The following is an 11130-nucleotide window of genomic DNA, read 5'->3' on the forward strand; positions in this document are numbered from 1 at the left end:
GCCTAGGCTCTCTCCATAAGTTTCTTTTGCACAAAGCTAGTGCTCTACCACTTGAATGACAGTTCCACTTCCAGCATTTTAGGTAGTTTATTGAAGATAAGAGTCTATGTGGGCTAACGTTGAACCTTGATGTTCAGATAACAGCCTCCAGTGAGCCAATGGCATACAGCCCTTTTGAAAATGACATAATTACCAATCATGGACCAGATTTGATATTAAGAAGATATGATATTATGAAGATATTTTAGCTATTTTACATAATTCCTGTTATGACTTACATTCTCATTTTATAAGTAGCGTCAAGCTGTACGCAATCCTTCCTTTGCATTTCCCTCAGCATTGGCAGGTATAAAGTAGTCATGCCAAAAACTGTTCTACAGTACATTTACATTTCTTTTCACTTTCCCCCAACTCCTAATAGACATAATGTAGATACATAAGACAGGAAACTAATTATTAAGAGGAAGAAAGAGAGAGGGGCAAAACAGAGAGATACAGAGGCTGAAAAATAGACAGACATTTGAAAAAGGTTGCCTTGGTAACCCTGGGTTGCATACTTCCTTCTATTAAAGAGCCTGATAGTTCTCTGTAATTTAGGATTCATAGCACCATCTACTGGATTTATTTCAAATTCTAATAATCAACACTCAATTTTCAAACAAAAGAACACACACATATATGTACATATACACTATATATATGTAGTGTATATGTACATATATGTGTATATATAAAGGTGATGTACAGACGCCTACATTTATGTAAGTCAGGTAACGAGTACATTTCTTTTTGAACAGAGTCACTTCTTGCCTGGTTTTCTCTCAGCTTTTCCCTCCCAAATGCACTCCCCTAGAAGTTGTATAGTTCATTTTTCACACAGTATCTAGTGAATATCACTGCTGCATTTCTTCATGCTTTGTCTCACCCTTTCTATGCCCCTCTGGACCTTCCCAGAGACAGCTAAACTAACAACCAAGACAAAAGGTAAGGAAAACAGGAAGTGCAACAAAGGAAAAAACAAAAAAAAACTTTTATTTTCATTCCTTAATTTCCATAAATACTATTTTAAGGCAAACACTCTACCACTAGGCCACATTTCCAGCCCCATCAATATTATTTTATGTGATCATATGCACAAAGCTATTGAGCCTCTATGAGCCTGTCCTAAGAATAGCCTCCTTGGGGTCATTGTGTGACTGACTAGAGTACTGTGTAGTTTATCATGTCTTGGTGTACTTTTTGTCTTTCTCCATTCATTGTGTTTACAATGTAAATCTATAGGCATATTCTGGTTTAAAAACGTATATATCTTTGTGTTTGTTTGATCAGTTATTTAGTAGCGAATTGGTTTTTGTAGATGGAATGTAACATTCTAGTCCTGAAATAGGAACAGAAAATACCAAGTACTAGAATCACAAATTGTTTTATGTACATGTGCAAAATCTAGGCTTCCAATAAAACTATCCAATTAATGATTAGTAAGTAGGTGACATAAAAGGAGAACATTTTGTGAGAAAGTGACTTTTAAAGCTAGTTATAAATACCAAGACAAAATAAGACCTGAAAAAGGAAGTTACAGGTAGAATGAAAAAAAATAGTTTTGTCTAATTTATTTTTTGCCAGTCCTGGGGCTTGGACTCAGGGCCTGAGCACTGTCCCTGGCTTCCTCAAGGCTCAAGGCTACCACTCTGCCACTTGAGCCACAGCACCACTTCTGGCCTTTTCTATATATGTGGTGCTGAGGAATTGAACCTAGGGCTTCATGTATATGAGGCAAGCACCCTTGCCACTAGGCCACATTCCCAGTCCAGTTTTGTCTATTTTAATAGGCAAATATATGGAGAGGGAAAGTATGTCAGTGATTTATTTACGTAGGCCAGGAGATGAAGAAGAAGAGAAATAGGGAATGACTACTAGTGATTGGGGAATTTTTGTAATGGAAAATAGAAATATACTAAAATTGATTGTGGTAATGGTAGCATACTGGTTACATAAAATGGTTGCATAAAAGAAAATTTAAAACAACAACAATAAAATCTATTTGCCAGGTGCTGGTGGCCTGAATGCTAGCTACTCAGGAGGCTAAGATCTGCGGATTGTGGATAGAAGCCAGCTCAGGCAGGAAAGGCTGTAACACTCTTATCTCCAGTTAACCACCATAATACCAGAAGGAAGAGCTGTGGAGCAAAGTGGTAGAGTGCTAGCCATGAAAGAAAAAGCTCAAGGACACTGCCCAGAACTACCAAAAAAATCTATTATACACTCTAGCTAAATGAACTGTGTGATGTATAAATTGTGTTTTTTTTTTAATTTTTCCTTGTTATTTCAAAAGGGTTCCAGTTACGTAAGTCAGGTAATGAGTAGATTACTAAAAAAAAAAAAAAAAAAAAAAAACATGTCTGTGGCTGAAGTGGGGAGAGCTTTGAGAAACAGAAGCTCATGGACAATGCCCAGGTCCTGAGTTCAAGCTCTAGGTTAGGCACAAAAACAAATGAAAAGCAACAAAAAATATGTGATAAGGGAGCCAAAACCACACTTTGGAAGTAAAACACCTCTTCAACAAATGGTTCTGGCAGAATTGGCTACACACATTTAGAAAACTTAAGCTAAATATATAGCCCTGCACCAGAATCAATTCCAAGTGATGAAAGACCTCAATGTAAGACCAGATACCTTGAAAATATTACAGAAAGGGATAGAAGAAACAGTAGGGTTCCTAGGCATGGATTGAAACTTCGTAAGAAAAAATACAGAAACATAGGAAATCAATGAAAGACAACCCACACTGGGCATTATACTTAATGGTGAAAAGTTAAAGACATTTTCTTTAAAATCAGGAGCAAGACAAGGTTGTCCGCTCTCTCCTCTCCCCTTCAACATAGTACTAGAATTCCTAGGCAGAGCAATAAGGCAAGAAGAAAATATAAAGAGAATCCAAATAGGAAAAGATGAAGTTAAACTCTCTCTTTGCAGACGACATGATCCTGTATCTAGAGAACCCCATAGACTCTACCCCCAAGCTACTTGAGTTGATCCAAAACTTGGGCAAAGTAGCAGGATACAAAATAAATCCTCAAAAATCAATGGCTTTTCAATACACCAACAACCTGAAGAACAATGCTGATATCAGGAAAGCAAGACCTTTTGCAACAGTCCCCCAAAACATAAAATACTTAGGAATAACCTTAACCAAAGAAGTAAAAGACCTCGATGACGAGAACTTTAAAAACCTGAAAAGGGAAATTAAGGCAGAAGTAAGAAAATGGAGAAACCTCCCATGCTTCTAGATCAGGAGGATTAACATTGTCAAAATAGCAATATTGCCAAAGGCGATCTACAGATTCAATGCAATACCCATCAATATCCCAACACCATGCTTTAATGAAATAGAGGATGCAATCAGAAATTCATTTGGAACAATAAAAGACCCTGAAATAGCCAAAACAATCCTACTTAGAAAGAACAGTGCTGGAGGAATTATAATACCAAACTTGAATCTGTATTACAAAGCTATAGTAATAAAAACAGCTCGATATTGGCACATGAACAGGCCAGAGGACAGAACTGGAGACCCAGAAATGAACCCACAGACCTATGCCTACTTATTCTTGGATAAAGGAGCTAAAAAATGGGATGGAAGAAAGATAGCCTCTTTAAGAAATGGTGCTGGCAAACTGGCTCAGCACATGCAACAAACTAAAACTAGATCCTTATATATCACCCTGCACCAAAATCAATTCCAAATGGATTAAAGACCTTGAAATAAAAACAGCTATTCTGGGGGCTGGGTATATGGCCTAGTGGCTAGAGTGCTTGCCTCATATACATGAAGTCCTGGGTTCGATTCCCTAGCACCACATATAGAGAAAATGGCCAGCCTCAGAAGGCTAAATATAGAACTCCCCTATGACCCAGCAGCCCCACTTTTGGGTATCTATCCAAAAGACCACAAACAAAATCACAGTAATGCCACCAGAACAACAATGTTCATCGCAGCACAATTTGTCATAGCGAGAATCTGGAACCAACCCAGATGCCCCTCAGTAGAAGAATGGATCAGGAAAATGTGGTACATATACACAATGGAATTTTATGCCTCTATCAGAAAGAATGACATTGTCCCATTTGTAAGGAAATGGAAGGACTTGAAAAAAATTATACTAAGTGAAGTGAGCCAAACCCAAAGAAACGTGGACTCTATGGTCTCCCTTATTGGGAATAATTAGCACAGGTTTAGACAAGTCACAGCAGAGGATCACAAGAGCCCAATAGCTATACCCTTATGATCACATAAGATGATGCTAAGTGAAATGAACTCCATGTTATGGAAATGATTGTTATATCACAGTTGTAACTACTTTCAACATCCCATGTGTATCTGTAGTTTCTACTATTGATGATGTTCTTGTATCACCTTCTTGTGATTGTATCTACACTATCTCTGTAATCTTATCTAAGTATATTGGAAACCGTGTATACTGGTATTAGAGTTAGGAAATTGAAAGGGAATACCAAAATTGAGATACAAAGGGTAAAATAAGAGAAACAACAACAAAAGCAATACTTGAAAACTGTTTGGTGTAAGTGAACTGAACACCTCAGGGGAGGAAAGGGGGAGGGGGGAGAGGGTATGAGGGACAAGGTAACAAACAGTACAAGAAATGTATCCAATGCCTAACATATGAAACTGTAACCTCTCTGTAAATCAGTTTTATAATAAAAACTAAAAATAAAAAAAAAGATGATGCTAAATGAAATGAACTCCATGTTATGGAAATGATTGTTATATCACAGTTGTAACTACTTTCAACATCCCATGTGTATCTGTAGCTTCTACTATTGATGATGTTCTTGTATCACCTTCCTGTGGTTGTACCTACACTATCTCTGTATTCTTATCTGAGTATATTGGAAACCGTGTATACTGGTATTGGAACTAGGAAATTGAAAGGGAATACCAAAATTGAGAGACACAGGGTAAAAAAAGACAAACAACTACGAAAGCAATACGTGCAAAACTGTTTGGTGTAAGTGAACTGAACACCTCAAGGGGGGGAAAGGGTAAGGGGGAGGGGGGGCATGAGGGACAAGGTAACAAACAGTACAAGAAATGTATCCAATGCCTAATGTATGAAACTGTAACCTCTCTGTACATCAGTTTGATAATAAAAATTTGAAAAAAAAAAAAAAAAGAAAGAAAGAAAATGGCCAGAAGTGGCACTGTGGCTCAAGTGGCAGTGTACTAGCCTTGAGCAACAAAAAGCCAGGAAGAGTGCTCAGGCCCTGAGTCCAAGGCCCAGGACTGGCAAAAAAAAAAAAAAAAACAGCTATTCTGAAAACACTGCAAGAAGGAGTAGGAGAAACACTTGGGCTCCTTGGCACAGGATGAAACTTCCTTAACAAAGACTCAGAAATGCTACAAATCAAAGAAAGTTTGGACAAATGGGACTGCATCAAACTGCAGAGCTTCTGCACGGCAAAGGACATAGCTCGCAAGATAAACAGAAAGCCCAAAGCCTGGGAAAAGATCTTTACCGGCCATACAATGGACAAAGGCCTCATACCTAAAATACATGCATAACTAAAAAAATTAAATTCCACCAAAACAAAACCACAAAGAACCAACAGCCCCCTCAACAAGTGGGTTAAAAACTTAAAAAGAGACTTTTCTGATGAGGAAATGAGAATGGCCAAGAGACATATGAAAAAGTGCTCTACATCACTGGCCATAAGAGAAATGCAAATCAAAACAACATTGAGATTCCATCTCACCCCAGTAAGAATGTCCTTTATCAAGAAAACTAACAATAACAAATGTTGGAGGGGATGTGGCCAAAAGGGAACCCTACTTCATTGTTGGAGGGAATGTAAACTGGTTCAGCCACTCTGGCAAGCAGTATGGAGATTCCTCAGAAGGCTAAATGTAGAATTCCCTATGACCCAGCAGCCCCACTTTTGGGCATCTACCCAAAAGATCACAAACAAGAACACACTAAAGCCACCAGCACAGCACAATTTGTCATAGTTAAAATATAGAACCAACCCAGATGCCTCTCAGTAGACGAATGGATCAGGAAAATATGGTACATATACACAATGGAATTTTATGCCTCTATCAGAAAGAACGACATTGCCCCATTTGTAAGGAAATTGAAGAACTTTGAAGTGAGCCAGACCCAAAGAAACATGGTCTCTATGGTCTCCCTCATGGGGGAATATTTAGCACAGGTTTAGGCTAGTCACAGCAGAGGATCACAAGAGCCCAATAGATATACCCTTATGAACGCATAAGATGATGCTAAGTGAAATGAACTTCATGTTACGGAAACAACTGTTATATCACTGTTGTAATTACTTTCAACATGCCATGTGAAACCGTAGCTTCTTTTGCTGATGATCCTCTTGTATCCCACTTCCTGTGGGTATACCGTCGCTATCACTGTATCTTATCTGAGTACACTGGATACTGTATATACTGGTATTAGAACTAGGGAATTGAAAGGGAATATCAAAATTGAGAGACAAAGGATAAAAAGACAAATGACTCCAAAAGCAATACTTGCAAAACTGTTTGGTGTAAACCAACTGTACAACTCATGGAGGGAGAGGAAAAGAGGAAGGGGAAGGGAGGAATGAAGGAGGAGGTAACAAACAGTACAAGAAAGGTACCCAAGACCTAATGTATAAAACTGTAACCTCTCTGTACATCACTTTGACAATAAATAAGTATTAAAAAATAAGTGGTATATCATTGTTGTAGTTATTTTCAACATGCCTTGTGAAACCATACCTTTTTTTCTCTCATATTCCTTTCCTGTGGTTTTACCCCTGCTATAACTGTAACTGGTCTTAGTACCCCAAATACTGTATATATGTGTACTGGAAATAGGGAAGGAAAAGGGAATACCAAAATTGAGAGACAAAAAGACAAACCATTGCAATAGCAAAACCAATTGCTGTAAAGCAACTGTAAAACTCATAATGGGGGAGGGAAGTGGGGAGGAGGGAGATGGGGGAAAATGAGGGAGCAGGTAACAAATTGGATAAGAAATGTACTTGTCTTACATATGAAATTGTAACCACTCTGTACTTCACTTTGACAATAAAGAAAAAGAAGAAAAAAGAAAGACTCCAAAAATGGGATTGAATCATGAGTTTCTGCATAGCAAAGGACATAGCTAGCAAGATAAATAGAAAGCCCACTTAATGGGAGAAAACCTTGACTAGCTATGCATCATACAAGGGGTTTATATCTAAACTATATGTAGAGCTCAATAAATTAAATCCCCAAAAACAAATCCTCAAAGACAAAAACAACCCCGTTAATAAATAGGCTAAAGACTTAAAAAGAGACTTCTCAGAAGATGTAAGAATGGTCAGTAAGCACATGAAGAAATGTTCAACATCTCTGGCCATAAAAGAAATGCAAATGAAAAGAATATTGAAATACACTCTGGTTAGAATGACTATTATCAAGAAACTAACACTAACATTTTCTGGCTGAGATGTGGCCAAAAGGTAATGCTATAACACTGTTAGTGAGAATGTAAACTTATTTAATTACTCTGGAAAGCAGTGTGGAGATTCCTGAAAAGACTAAACATAGAGCTTTCCTATAACCCAGCAATTCCACTCCTGGGCATTTATCCAACTGACCACAAATAAGGTCACACTAAAGCTACTAGCACAACCATGTTTATTGCAGAATATTTTTTACCATAACCAAGATATGTAATCAATCCAGATGTGGTATACATATACCACTTGTATATACGACATGTACAAATGGAATTCTGTTTCCATCCGAAAGAATGACATGACCCCATTCATAAGGAAATGGGAAGACTTAGAAAAATTATATCAAGCAAAGTAAGCCAGACCCAAAGAGACATAGATTGCATGGTTTTCCTCATTTGTAATAATTAGAATATGCATATAAAAGTAGGTGTTACCACAATAGAAGACAAAAATTACACTTGGATATGATAAATTAAACAGGACTAAATATTCACACACTGAGACCAGGGAGGATATTCTTATGAAAGGATCACAAAGACTCAATGCACATAGCTATGTGCATACGATCATATAACAATATATTTATTGAAATAAACTCCAAAAAATGGAAACCAGTGGTTTTTTAACTTTTTTGTGTGTTTTCCTTTTGGGTTTTGTTTTGATTTTTCTCCTTTTGTTGCTGTTCTTGATTTTTGTACTTTTTGTCTTGTATGTAAGTTTATCTGTTTGGGGGAAGGAAGGGCAAGCTAATGGTGAAATGATTTAGCAGTGATACTCACTTGACACTATGTTGAATATGAACTATACAATTTGATGGGGAAAGGTGTCAGGAGGGGAAAAACTGGGAGAAAACAAGGAAAGAAGTGACACTGTTCAAAAAGAAATGTACTCCTTATCTGATCTATGTAACTGTAACCCCTCTGTACATTCCTACAGTAAAAATAAATAAAATAAAATTGTGAGTTATCAAAGAACATTGTAAGGAAAGTGCAAATTATTAGGAAAAAACAGTCAATATGATGATACAAAGGTAAAATGTGGCTCCATCATCCCCAAGCCCAGATTCAACAGTTGTCACACTTCAACGTTTCTTAAATCCCCTATGAGTTCTCATTTAGGCTTTTCTTCCTGACACCAGATCATTACACAGTTGGAAAAATAGACTAAGAAATGATTTTTTAACAAGTTCCTTGTGTATTCCAGTACGAATAGTCTAAATAAAATCTTGCTTGTTGGGGGCTGGGAATATGGCCTAGTGGTAGAGTGCTCTCCTTGTATACATGAAGCCCTGGGTTCGATTCCCTAGCACCACATATATAGAAACAGCCAGAAGTGGCGCTGTGGCTCAAGTGGCAGAGCACTAGCCTTGAGCAAAAAGAAGCCAGGGACAGTGCTCAGGTCCTGAGTCCAAGGCCCAGGACTGGAAAAAAAAAAAATAAATAAATAAATAAAAAATCTTGCTTGTTAAACATAGACTTTTCTTGTTAGAGGGTAATCTTTTAATTTAGGAACATATACATTTAATTAGTAGAAAATTTTTTATATTGCGCTTATTGACAAAGAGAAGACTTTAACTGCTGGCTCTCCAAGAGTAGCTTTTCATCACTCCATCCTTCACCTCCTTAAATTGAGATAAATAACTAATTTTTGTTGTCAAATCCATTTTTGGAAAAGGTAGATAGAAGAATTTGTCCAGCATTGTATTTTAAACTTTACAGTACACAATTTCAGCAAATAACTACTACTTAAATTATTCTGTCAAAAAACATTACTCCTTCCCAAGAAAATCTCATAATAAGAGTTTCAGAGATTACCTTTCCTTTGAGGATGAGAAGGTTACAGCATTCAAAGTCAGGATAAATATTCTCTTTTCAAAAATAAGAACTATTTCAAGGTCAATGTTGACTATAGGTTCTGTATAGCTAGAATATTTGATAGAAAGAGATAAAACTCTGTGTAGCTATAATTGTTACCATCAAAAAATATTTTACATGAAGAGAAAAAAGAACAAACCTTGAAATGGAATGTTCAGTTTTAGAATGAGATTAAATAGAATTAAATTTGTGTAACAACTATTAGGTTAAAGCAAAATACTGTATTTCTTTTGGCTGTGCTCTAAGCTACTTGAGTTATGTAAAATAGTGTCAGTGATTATTTATTATCTATATGTGTATATAAATCATGTTCACAAATATTTTTCATTTGTCTTTATGGAATACTAAAATTAGTAAAACAAACAAACAAAAAACTATAGGGGTCTTTTTAGTTCAATGTCTGACTAGCAAATGCAAAGTCCTGTGTTCAAATTCCATTACCACCCACAGAGAAAATCCTTATTAATTCTTTAAGATAATACACAAGTGAAAACGTTCAATGGTATTGCATATATATTATTTTTTGTTTTGTTTTTGGTGTTATCCTGGGCCTTAGTACCATTCCTGGCGCACACTCGCGTGCGCGCGTGTATGTGTGTATGTGTGTGTGTGTGTGTGTGTGTGTGTGTTGAGAGAAGGGGAGAGAGAGAGAGTGATATATTGGAGATAAGAGTCTCACAGACTTTCATGTCTGGGCTAATTTTTGAACCATGATCTTCAATCTCATGCCCCTAAGTAAGTAGGATTATAGGTATGATCCACTGGCACCTAGTATGCAATCTAATTTTTAAATGTAGAATAATAAGATTCTTTACCTTAAAAGTCTCAATGAAAAGTTTATTTCCCTTTGTAAGTAAGTGGGAAAGTTATTTATGTCTGAGTGACCTGACTCTATTGCAACACAGGCTGATTTATCTCATAGGGAAAAATGTCTGTTGTGTAGCTCTAGGCCTATTATCCTACTCGATGAGCAATCACAGTATAAAAACCAACTCTATCTTCCCCCATATGGGGAGACTGGCCAAAAGTAGGCCAGGGAACTTCCTGAAGAACTCAGTCTCTTAGAAGGTGTGACCAGGTCTAGCCACACACTGTCTTGATACTATGTTCAACAGTGGATAGTTCCTTCCTTGTAACATCATAGTTTCTTTGTACTACAAAGAGTAACAGTGAATAATTAGGCAGAAACAATAGATGTTCTTGCCATAAATACATATGAATGATATATATATGCACATTTATATGAGTGAGATGTATATGTACAGGTTAGCTGTATGAGCAAATGCAATGTAAACTTTATTTCTAGTCTACTATAAGTAATGATGGACTAGGTCAATTTGTTTCCACTTTTATCAGGTCTACAAATGCCAATCTTAATTTCCTTTAACATTTTTCTGCTGTGCTAATTTTTGCCCAATCACCAGCAATAAAGAGAGAAATTGAAAGGGAGGGAGAAAAAAAAGAATGCTAAGGATCAGAACAGAGACTGAAAACACAAAGTGACTCATAGAAGCTCCAATTTTAAGCTATATATCTCATATTATATGCTTGTATTTTATATACTTATTACATTATTTTATTTGCATAGTGCATATTTTATATTATGTTTTGTGTATTATTGTATTATTGTAATTACTCTCAAAACCCTCAGAAATAGTGTCCTAAAAATGCTTTCACCTCTATGAAGGGAGAGTTAGCCTTAATTTACTTTCAAACATCAAGGTCCATTTAAGTAAAC

The sequence above is a fragment of the Perognathus longimembris genome, chromosome 22, assembly GCF_023159225.1.
Source record: "Perognathus longimembris pacificus isolate PPM17 chromosome 22, ASM2315922v1, whole genome shotgun sequence".
Lineage (NCBI taxonomy): Eukaryota > Metazoa > Chordata > Mammalia > Rodentia > Heteromyidae > Perognathus > Perognathus longimembris.